The 12,242-nt window shown below is 38.8% G+C and overlaps 1 pseudogene; it reads right to left on the minus strand.

The window, feature by feature from the left end:
• Positions 1 to 330: 330 nt before the first annotated feature.
• Positions 331 to 1,044, minus strand: LOC149623831 (uncharacterized; annotated as a pseudogene).
• Between the last annotated feature and the right edge of the window lie 11,198 nt (positions 1,045 to 12,242).

Genomic DNA, 12,242 nt, shown 5'->3' on the forward strand with positions numbered 1-12,242 from the left:
TGGCAGCATGGATTTATAATACAAGCTAAACGTTAGCTTATGTTATTAATCCTTGGTGGCAGAAATGTAAAACTGCATTCATGTGTCACACTTTAAATTTTTGAGTGACATCTACTAAAACCAACAGTGAGAGGGCGCAAAGTATGAAAAAATTCCGAAAAATAGGAAAATATAGGAAAATTGTCTAAATTATAGGAACTAATAGGAAGGTATCGAAAAAATAGGAAAAATTATAAAATATATTAACTGTGGTCACCCTGCTGGTGTCTTAACTTTGTACAACCAACACCTCCCCTCAAAGTTATACATAGATACCCATTTATAAAAGATCTAATAAAGTCCAGCTAATGATGCGAGATCAGAAGTCTTGATTCTTTCAAGTGGTTTGGTCAATAAATCCGCGATCATTTGTTCCGTTGGACAATAATCAAAACGGAATATGTTTCGCAAGTCTTTGACGAAATGGTGTCGAGTATCTATATGCTTTGTTCGCGCGGTGACGTTTTCATTTTCAATCATCTTCAAACAACTTTGGTTGTCTTCATACTGTTGCGTTTTGACTTTCTCCTGTTTTAAATCGTCCATTAATATGGAAAGCCAAAGTGCTTCCCGGCAGGCTTCGGCTAGAGCAATATATTCCGCTTCTGTAGATGAAAGCACAACAATGGTTTGTTTCCTGCTCGCCCAACTAATAGTAGCGCCAAGATAGGTGAAGACAAAACCCGAATTGGATTTTCTATCAGATAGGTCGCCCACCCAGTTGGCATCTGCATAGCCGATTAAAAGATCTTCCTGACTTGCAGCTTTACCGAGGTGTAAAGTGTACGTTTGCGTTCCCTTTAAGTATCGCATTACTCTTTTAACTGCGGTCCAGTCTGGTGAGGTAGGTTCTTTAATTTTTCGACTTAAGATTGATACACTTGCTGAAATGTCCGGTCGAGTGCAAGTGGCTATGTATAGCAAACAACCTATCGCCTGGCGATAGATGTCGTTGTCCGTTAAGACCTGTTCTGTCGAAATGTCCTGCTGGTACTTAACATCCATTGGCGTTTTGGCTGGTTTAGCGTCGTGTATACCAAATCGTTGGAGAAGGTTGTGATATATACAGATTGGTGGATGCCAAAGATGCCATTAGTATCGTGCATAATTTCTATGCCAAGATAGTACTTTAAAAGACCGAGATCCACTATGTCAAAATTTGTGGCTAGGAAACTGTACACATCATCGATGGTGGCCTCATCTGGTGCGATACAAATCAAATCATCTACATAGACGAATATTTAGCACCATTGATTTTTGATGTTCTTTGCATAGAGACATTTGTCGGCAACACCACGTTGCCACCCGCTATCTTCAAGAGTATCATTGAGTTTTTCATTCCAGTTACGTGCCGATTGCTTTAGTCCATACAGACTGCGATGTAATTTGCATACTACATTTTGTGCTTCTTTCGTCGAGAATCCGAGAGGTTGCTTCATATACAAATCCTCATGTAGTTCGCCATTGAGAAAAGCCGCCTTTATATCAAAATGTCGTACGGACATGCCTTTATGCCCAGCTAGAGCTAGCAAAGCACGGAACGTTGATTGCTTCCCAACAGGTGCAAAAACTGAGTCATAGTCGGAACCAAATATTTGAGAGTAACCCTGTGCGACTAATCTGGCTTTGTATCGAATGACTTGTCCTTGCGCATCCTTCTTTGTCTTACAGACCCACTTACACCCAATGGCCCTTTTGCCGTGGGGTAATTCTGTTAGTGTCCATGTTTTCATGTTTTCAAGTGAATGCAATTCTTCATTCATAGCTGCTTTCCATTGCACTTTATTTGGACTTTCTAACGCCACAGTTACTTTGCAAGGATCCTTAGTGTCTTCATCATGCGTTGCAATCATCACTTCTATTAGTCGTTCAGGGGGATGTCCCTTATTTGGCCTTAATGAACGCCTTGGTTCAGGGTTGTCGTGTATGACTGGAACATCAGCCACGTCTTCTACAATGGGTAACTCATCTGTGACATCCCTGACATTTTCGGCGTTTTCTTCTATGTAAACTGGTGTATCAAGGTCAGCAAAGTGTGTAGGAACGGTTGATTCGCGTTCTGTACTTTGGATAGGATGAAAGACGCAGTGATCTTCAATGAAAGTGCCATCTCTGCTTACTGTCACGCTGCTTGTGGTCGTATCTATTAATTTGTAAGCTTTGGAGCCGTCTTCATATCCAACGAAAACCAATTTCTTTGCCTTCAGATCCAGTTTTCTACGTTTTTCGTCTGGAATGTGGGCGTACGCGATACATCCAAAAATACGAAGACGCTTTAGGTCGGGTTTCGTGCCGAACCAGAGCTCAAAAGGAGTCTTGTCAATTGCTCGACTGGGTAACCTGTTTTGCAGATAAAGCTTCTCCCCAGTAGCAGTTTGACAGGTTCCCATCTGTCAACATGCATCTTGCCATTTCGGTTAATGTCCTATTCTTTCTTTCCGCCAATCCATTTTGTTGTGGAGTATGGGGTGCTGTCAACTCCCATTCAATACCTTCTTGGCGTAGAAAACATGCTAGTTCTTTATTGACGTATTCACCTCCTCTGTCAGATCGAAATTACTTTGGTTTTCGGTCATATTGCGTTTCAGTAATGCAATGATCGTATACCGACTATAGTCATCAATAAGCGTGAGAATATATCGCTTTCCGCCAGGTGTTCTGGTCTGCATGGGGCCGCATAAATCCGTGTGGATTAAGTCCAATGTATGTTCAGATCTTGTTAGAGAGTGTGGAAAAGGTAGACGAGCCATTTTCGCTTCAATACATGTTTCACATGTGTTCAACTGTTCACAGTTAGATACCTTAATCCCTTTTACCAGATCTTTTTTGATCAGCGTCTTCACTGCATCTGGATGCCTATGGCCCATTCGTCTGTGCCAAATATGTATACAAGCATTTGACACTTAATGGCATTTCTGTGACGCAATTGATATAAATCGTTATAACAATAGGCGGTAGCCACGGTAGTGTCATTTTTGTCAACAATCGTGCAGACTTTCTGTTCAAACGTTACTTGATAACCTTACTTGGTTAACTCCGGAACTGATAGTAAACTGGCTGTTAGTTGTGGGACGTACAACACGTGTTGCACCTCTACTTCCATCATGTCATCTTCGACTAAACAGTGCAAGTGTCCACTTCCCATGCCGGCAGCCAATAATATGGTACCGTCCGCTGTATATACTTTATCAGCAAAATCTTTGTCCAGGCTTGTTAAAAACTTCTTGTCATGCGTCATATGACATGTCGCACCTGAATCAATGTACCAGTCGTCATCACCATCATTTTCTGACATCGTCATAACTGTAAATCTGTGATTGGATTCGGTGGTTGAAGATGGTTTTGCTTCTCTGACAACTGCTGCGTGTTCTTTCGTGCTCTTTCCGCCGCTATAAAAACCTTTTCGTTTCTTGGCTTTGTAAATGGTACAGTCTTTCTTCAGGTGACCGTCCTTTTTACATTCATAGCATGTTACTTTTTGTTTAGGGGAAAACTTTGCAGACAATGTACCGTAGAATGTTTGTAGGACTTTCTGTTTGTCATCAGTATATTTCACCTTATCGTCCGAGTCTTGTCTGCATTTAAATTCGTCAATTAGTTTGCCTTTTACCAATTCTAGTGTTAGATCTTTTTCATCCCTGGTTTCCAATGCTATTATTTATGTTTCATAACTTTCCGGAAGGCTACACAAAATAAGTGCAACAACTAAGTTTTCTTTCAAGGTCTCGCCCCCAAAGATACAAGTTTATTTTGAGAATTAAATTCGCCACTTTCATTTTAATTAATGAAGTCTGGTGGAGTATACGACGATACAAAGATACGATGTGGCTAAAAACCCCAAACACACAAATTCATAAGTATGCGACCCCACAGATAAAAATTCAAAAGTATCCGACCCCACAGATTAAGACGTACCCTACCTCACATCACCAGTAGTGAACCCTTTAAAATATGGAGTGGAAATTAGGTCATTTAATTGGGTCGCCAGCCTTCTAGCGCGCTAGACTCACTCGCGCGTGTATACTCGCGTGAGTCTAGAATGGGGGAACACTGGTTTTTTATCCGGGGGGGTTTCTCTGAGTTCGTTTATTGGTCGAGAGTGGGGGTCGCCAATTGATTAGGTCTTTGTTAATTGGTTAAGGGCGTGAACTTCTTTAGTCGTGACGTAATCGCCAGATAGAGTTTGTCTGATAAGACATTACTCTCTTTATCTCGGTTATTCGCCTTGAAGAGAGCAGTGACTTCTAATGGAGAATGAGGAGCATCGAAAATATTCCCCGGAATGTCCGCTTGTTAAAGGGTTTTCAACATGTAACATACCTATAAATTGTTCTAACGACGAGTCTGGGGGAGATGTGTCAGTAACGGAGAAATACGTTTCAAGTACAAACAAATCCAAGACTAAAGAATATTGTAATAATAGATGTTGTATATTGCGGGTTATACAGGTTGGAATCAAATATTCTTTTATAGCTGGAACATATATTATTCTACTTCCTATAACTGTACCTGTAGGAATTATTTTGGGAATGTTGACGATGAACCCAGTAGTTGCGCTTTTTGGTCTCTATCCTTTACTTTTACCATATTCACTATTTCCTGACATATGTATAAACAGACGAATATGTCAATGGTGTAAAAAACAAATCAAATTTTGAAATAAAATGTTAAAAACAATGTACTGATTACATCATGATTAAATTCTGCGATAATGAATCCAAAAATTTGGAAATAATTTTAAAAATTTTCCCTCTATATGGTTAAACGGTTTTTAGGACGTGTCTGTACTTGCCTTTAGTCGTGACGTAATCGCCAGACTTAAATAAGACTTTGTTTGACAAGAGAGCGATCTCTCTTTATCTCGGTTATTCGACGAACGCCTTGAAGAGAGCAGTGACTTCCGAGGGAGATCTTACAAAATGCGTTATATAGTGACGTATCAACGATTCAAAGGGCGCGAGGATTTCCAATATATGGTCGCGTATCTTTTAGATCAATGCGCTATGTATACAATATGTTTCGAACACCGAGTATCTGAAAGTGGGAAAATCGCTCGTGTTACGAAGAAATGCCCGATGTTTAAAGATAAAGAGCCTCAAGAAAAAGATATCGAGTATCAGAATCAGGTGGAAATTTTGAAACGATTCATATTACCTAGAAGTACCATTATTTTGGAGGAATTAGATGATGGACTTTTATTTACCCGATTGGGTCACGGTATAAATCAACCAAGAGCCAAAGCCCCGGAAACGGATGCACCGGCGCCATTGTGTTTAGAAGAAAAAGCCGAATTTTACGGAAATGACTTTATAAAATACATACAGGAACAAATGAGTAAATTCGGTACTCCCGATAGTTTTTATCATGAACATTTACCCGTTTTATTTCCAAGTATATGTTAATGTAATCTTCTCTAAAACGTAGGAAGCGATTAAGGTTGCTCTCGGTGTAGTGGTTAGCGCGTTTGTTCGCCAATCAATAGATCGCGAGATCGAACCCCGCTCTAACCATCACATCGAGTTCAATCTTTTATTTCTAAATAAAACTGGATAACGTGTAAATCCTCATTCATTTTTAAATAAAATATCAATTATGTCGGTCAATTCTTTTTTCGTTACTCTGTTAAGTGATAAAACTGATGAATATCCCGATAATTCACAATCGTCTTTCACGGTCAAATTAGGTAAACCAATTATTCTTTCAAACGAATGGGAAATTGGTTTATCGGAAATATTAACACCGAAAATTTCAACCGTAATAGACAATACCTGTAACTCTTTCGAAATACAGGTACCTGAACGATATTTAACGAATGATGGCTGGGACATTAGAAGAGTAGAGTTAATACCGCAAAAGTACGAAGGTTCGAAAGATAAAAATGGAAACGCCGTATTTTTTTCAATGCAGAATAAACTGGTGCGTGACTTAACCGTTCATCTTGAAAAACAGAATTTTCCCGTGAAAATACAGGTTATAGATATGTCAGTCCCGACTGGGCCTCCTATCAAGAGAGTTAAATTATCAGTCGATGCCGGTCACCAGGCCAGGCTAGCTCCTGGCCCTCTGGCTCAGGTTTTAGGATTCGAAACGGACGAGTACATTACTGGGGAATACATTTGTCCCATTCCATTGTCTCAACAAGCTAGAAATATTACGATAAACTACACCAATAATTATATCGAGATAAAATTGAAAAAAACTTTAAAACTTCAAAATCGTATGGTAACGGTAAAGATTCCTGAGGGACCCTATAGTGTCGACGCCCTATTGGAAGCTATGAATAGAGCGATACCCGAAGCTCATCAATCTCGGTTTAATTTCTCGTTAAACGATAACGGTACCGTTCGAATAATGACTGATAAGGAATGCACCGTGCTTTTTAGAGGCGTTCGTAACAAATTAGGTTCTATGTTAGGATTCGGTGACCAAACTAATCGTCTATTAGGGTCTGCAAACGCCAACTTCAAACCGGATTTAGTCAGTCAATATTTATACGTTTACACTGATCTGATATACCCCCAGTTTATAGGCTCTGGTTTCAAACCTCTTCTACGCGTCATTCCCACTAAAAACGATACGTCGGAGAAAATTATCACATACGATACTATAGACTATTATCCTATAAGATCCAACGAAATTGAAACTATCAAAATTGACATTAGAGACGAAGCCGACGCTCCTATATCCTTTATATCGGATCGCATCATTATCAAAATTCATTTTAGACGACATGTCTCGACCTAATAGGTACGTTTCCTATTATCAGGAACAGTTCCTTGGATCTCCACCAGGTGTATTAGTGCAGAAAGGATTTGGTTTAGGAGGCATTTTTAGAGCTTTGATGAGAATGTTAACTCCTCTAGCGAAACCGATAGCTAAGAGCGTGGGTAAAGAAGCTTTATTACTTGGTGGAAGGTTTATTCAAGATTTGAGCGCTGGAGAAGAACCCAAGAGAGCGTTCAAAAGGAATCTAAAAATAGCGGGCTCAAATTTAATTCATAAAGCGGGTGATAGTCTGGCTAATTCTCAGTACGGGTCTGGTATTCGACGGAAACGTCAGAAGATACGAAAGAAGAAAAATAGATCAAAGGCCGATTTTTTATCGTAAAACAAGATGGCCCAATTCGAAGGCATGATGGGGGAATTAGACCTATTCGCGACACCCCCTTTGAACGCTAACATTATAACTAGTAGCGACGAAAGTTATCAACCTTTAAGCTCCGTAACGGATAGTGGACCTTTGGAATTTTTTGTTCCTGGCACGAGCGAACATTATATCGACCTTTCTAAAACTAGGTTAAGGCTGAAGGTCAGGGTGCTTCATTTGGACGGCACCGACGTACCAGCGGCTGAAAAAAAGTAGCTCTGGTTAATCTTTTACACGCCGCCCTCTTTTCCCAAATAGACGTCTTTTTAGGAAACACGAGCGTTCAGTCCCCTAACCAAGGAGCCCCTTATATCGCTTATCTCGAGAATTTATTAAACTACGGTATAGATGCTAAAGAAAGCCAACTAAATCTAGCCTTATATTATAAGGATAATCCGATCGATCCCGATTCCGCCTGGGTGGCAGCCAATAATAATCTTACTACCAATGGGATATTAAGAAGAGCCGAGAGAGCCAAGGTATCGAGTACGATAGATTTATACGCCCCGATACACGTTGATATTTGTCGCCTAAATCGTTTCCTATTGAATAATGTAGACGTTAGATTTAGGCTTATTCGATCCAAACCAGAGTTTTGCGTAATATCGAAAGAAGCCGCTGATAAGAAATATAAAGTGGTTATCGATAATGCCTCATTGTACGTTAAAAGACTAAAAATAAATCCCGAAATAATGTTAGCCCACGCTACGGTATTAGAGCAAACCAGCGCCATCTATCCTTTGAATCAAACAGTCGTGAAAACCTTTTCAATTCCAGCTGGAATGAACGACGTTAATCGAGAAAACGTCTTCTTAGGTAAAATACCTCAAGGAGTAATTATAGGTCTAGTTCGAACCTCGGCCTTTAATGGTAATCATTCTTTAAATCCCTTTAATTTTGAAACTTTTGATCTTAATTACCTATCCGTCAACGTCGGTACCGATACCTATCCTTCGGAAGCCTTTACGCCTGATTACGAAAACAATCTATACACTCGAGAGTACATGTCGTTATTCACCTCTCTAAACACATACAGAAAAAACAAGGGAAATTTTATCACGTACGAAGAGTACAAAAAAGGTTACGCTTTGTATTGCCTAGATTTAAGCCCGGATGAAAATGCGGGGGCTAGTCATCTTTCTTTGCCCCGACAAGGAAATCTACGTATCAATATGAAATTTAAAAACAATTTACCACACAATGTCACGTGCATAATTTATTCCGAATTCGAAAATTCTATCATGATAACTAGGGATCGCTCGGTGTTATTTAATCCCGAGTAAAAAGGCTCTATATAACCTCTGATTTAAGAAGCATTCTCTCATAACCGGTTAGAGATGAATCAAGTACACTACCTATCGGAGAAGCAAAACATTTACGTTGGAAGCGGAATTCTTCCCGTCTTCAATGTCAAACGACTCGATACTAAAACCGAAGCGCCTTCGACAGTTGTATTTGGAATAGTATATGGACTTTTGAAGCGGATATTGACGCTTTCTTTAACGGAATAACGGGACGATTTCTGACTTGGTTAGTTGACGGTACTCAGAGAGTTAAGCTAGAATGCTTCGTATGTCAGAGAGGAAAAATAGTTGATATTCGTCAATATATTAGAGGATCGAATAATAGATATAATATTCTATTCTCAACATCGAAAGGATTTTCATTAAATAAGGACAGTTGGTTAAGGTTAAAGAACTTGAAAAATGTCATTGGTAGCGAATTAAAGCGAAAAGAAGAGGCCAGAGAAATAATGAAGAAGATTATCTTGGACAGTTTGACCAATATTTTATTTAATTTCACTGATTCGTGCGAAAATATCAGCTGTCATAACGAAATCGCCCACGATATCACTTGTTTACCCACGGATACTAATTGGAGCGAGAGAGTGGAGAAAAACCTAATTAGAGCTATTCCGTTGCTTAACTACGAAAGAATTCTAGAATCCTTTGTCGAGGAATACGGAGATTACGAAGACGACGTCTCAATTTTATTTAACGATATTCTCGGAAACTTTGTCGGTCTAAAAACTGAACTAATGTACGGTTAAAAAATAGATATCACTCTTATCTCGCGTGTATTGGGTCATGGATTACTCTAAGGCGTCTGAAAATATTCCGAGAGGATTTGAAATCGTTGGAATGCGTTACCTCGGAGAAGAGCAAAATGAATTTAATATCGAAATTGCTCGATAAACGGTGCCAAGGGACCAGGAGATATTCGCCAGAGAACAACCACTACCGAAGCTAATGTCCTAAATGATCCAGTGTTTAATGATATATCTATTTAAAATATATTCTTGGAAATTTTGTCGGTCTAAAAACAATGTATTGTTAATTTTTAAATAACCGAATAAAATATAAATTACTCTTATTGTTGCGTTTCCTATACCTACGTTATATATCAATTTTTTCCTTATTTAGAAAATATTCCAGAATATTGTATCTCTCCCTCTTATATATTACCCTACAACTACGTTATATTATCAGATATCATTTTCGATCTTGTTTAGAAAAAATGTCTCTCTCAAACGCGTACTACGACCCCGAAAATCCCTCCTCTTTTTCGGGATTGGATAAATTAACGAAAGGAGTTCCCCAGTCTTCGAGGAAAGAAGTTGAGAGTTTTCTATTAAAACAACCCACCTATACTATTCATCGTTATCGTCGATTAAAGTTTCCTCGCAATAAAATTACAGTGACATCTATGGATGAGACTCATCAGGCTGATTTAATAGTTTTAGATAAACTTTCCAGATACAACAAGGGTATGAAATATTTGTTAAGTAATATAGATGTTTTGAGTAAATACGCCTACGTTATATCTATTAAAAACAAGACTTCCGCGGAAGTTATAAGAGCTTTCAAAATAATACATAAAGATGTTGTACCCACGAATATAAATACGGACGCAGGCTCTGAATTTTTAGCTAAACCAGTTAAGCAATATTTTAAAGAGAAAGGTATTAATCACTACGTAGCTTACGGGAATAAAAAAATTGCGATCTGCGAGAGATTTAACAGAACGGTTCAAGAGAAAATACACAAATTCATGACTAGCGCGGATACTCGTAGCTATCTGAGTGCGTTACCAAAAATAGTTAAGGCTTACAATCACTCGATACACCGCTCAACGGGTATCGCGCCAGTCAATGTTAACCTACAAAATGAGCATAAGGTGTGGTACCGTCTTTTCGGTACCATTAAACCTGGGACAAAACCAAACCTAAAAGAAGGTGATTTAGTAAGGTTGAGTAAATTTGAAAAAACCTTTTCAAAGGGATATAAAGGCTACTTTACAAAAGAGATCTTTATTATTGATAAGGTTTTGTACCGTAATCCTCCAGTATTAGTTGTTAAAGACAAAAATAACGAAATAATTAAAGGAACGTTTTACGAATACGAACTATCTAAAGTGATATGAATACGTTACAAATAAATCAAATATTATCATGCGATCAGAGGACAAAACCCTACTACCTAGGTACTTTTCCTAGAGACATGCTACCCAGGAAACCTAAAAAGAAGAAATTTTGTTTTGTTCTGAACACGGAGAGAGCCGAGGATCCTGGGCTTCCTTGGGTAGGCATTTACGTTGAAAATGGCGAAGGTAATTTTTTCTGCAGCTAAGGGCAGAGCCCGGATACGTATAAAATTAACCTGTCCAAATACGCGTCCAGATGGATCTATAACGATAAATTAATTCAAGATATGTTCTCGCTTTGTTGCGGACCTCATTGTATATTCTTCCTTATTCAAAGATGTCTGGGAAATTCGTTTCAAAGAGTTCTGAAAATGTATGAAAATAAAACGGAAATTAACGACGCCATATCTTTATGGAATATCTGCCTGCACTTGTTAAGACATAGATATGAAAAATGTAATCAATAAAATATTAAAGTTGTAATGTTTAATAATCAGATACATTTGTATTGAATGCGAGAATAAAAATATTTATTATTCGATTATAATTTTTTATATAAATTGTAATTATCATGCTTTTATATATAATCAGATACATGATTTTTTATATACTCAGATACATGCTTTTATATAATCAAATACGTGTTTTTCAATATAATGAGTTAGTTGCTTTATATAAAATTTAATAATCATTATTAAGGTTATTTTTTTGCCTTTCTATAAGTTACCCATTCGATCTTAGATTCGGGCTTTTGAAGCTCTTTCAAGCTAGCTTCGCGATCTTTTTTTATTTTGGCTTGTGTAGGGTACGGTTTTGGTTTCGTAGATGGAATTTTCGCGAGTCTTTTTTTCGGCGAAGTCTCATCGTTAGGGTTAAGTTTCCGAAACTTTGAACCAGAAGCGCCCTTCGTTGATAAGGCCTGTTGAGACGCCACGGGTTGATTCGGTACCATGGGTGTTAAAACTGGCATACTCGGCGTTTGAGACGTCCCGGACCGTTTCGGTACCACGGGTCCCATGGGTGTTAAAATTGGCATACTGGTCGTTCGAGAGAGTGACGCTGGCGCAGTAAACGATATCGCCGGTGTTTGACCCATTGTTGTACTACTCATTATAGGCTGTGGGGTAGTCAGACTCGAGGAGATATTAAAAGGGATACTTTGGGGAGGGGTAGCGACATTAGTAGGGACATTTTGGGAGGGGGTAGAGATATTAATAGGTATATTCTGGATAGGGGTTGGCCACGATGGAGGAATCCAAGACGAGGATGAAGGATTTAGAGGCTGTATCTTGCTTGACACTCCGGGTGCTGGAAAAGACGAACTCGTTGTAGGTGGCAAGATAGTAACGCTTGGTGGCTCCGCTAAACTCTTTAAAGATAAATATTTCTGAAGAGTTAAAAGGTACTCCGTCAATTTTTCCTCGGCAGAACCCGGTTTTCTCAGTACCTCTTTAATGGCGTTGTCTAAACTGTTAACTTCCTTTTGATTGTCCGTCAGTAAAGCCGCTGGTACTAAAACGCACTTTTTCATTATCTAGTAGCTATTGTCGGTATTAACATTGAAAGCAACGCCGGCCAGAATCCTCCTACCTGTTTAATTAACACATTATCGCCTCTTTTTGTCACTTAAACC

This window comes from Phalangium opilio, unplaced genomic scaffold, assembly GCF_054372755.1.
Source record: "Phalangium opilio isolate 3A_F unplaced genomic scaffold, DU_Popi_V2 ptg000106l_1, whole genome shotgun sequence".
NCBI lineage: Eukaryota > Metazoa > Arthropoda > Arachnida > Opiliones > Phalangiidae > Phalangium > Phalangium opilio.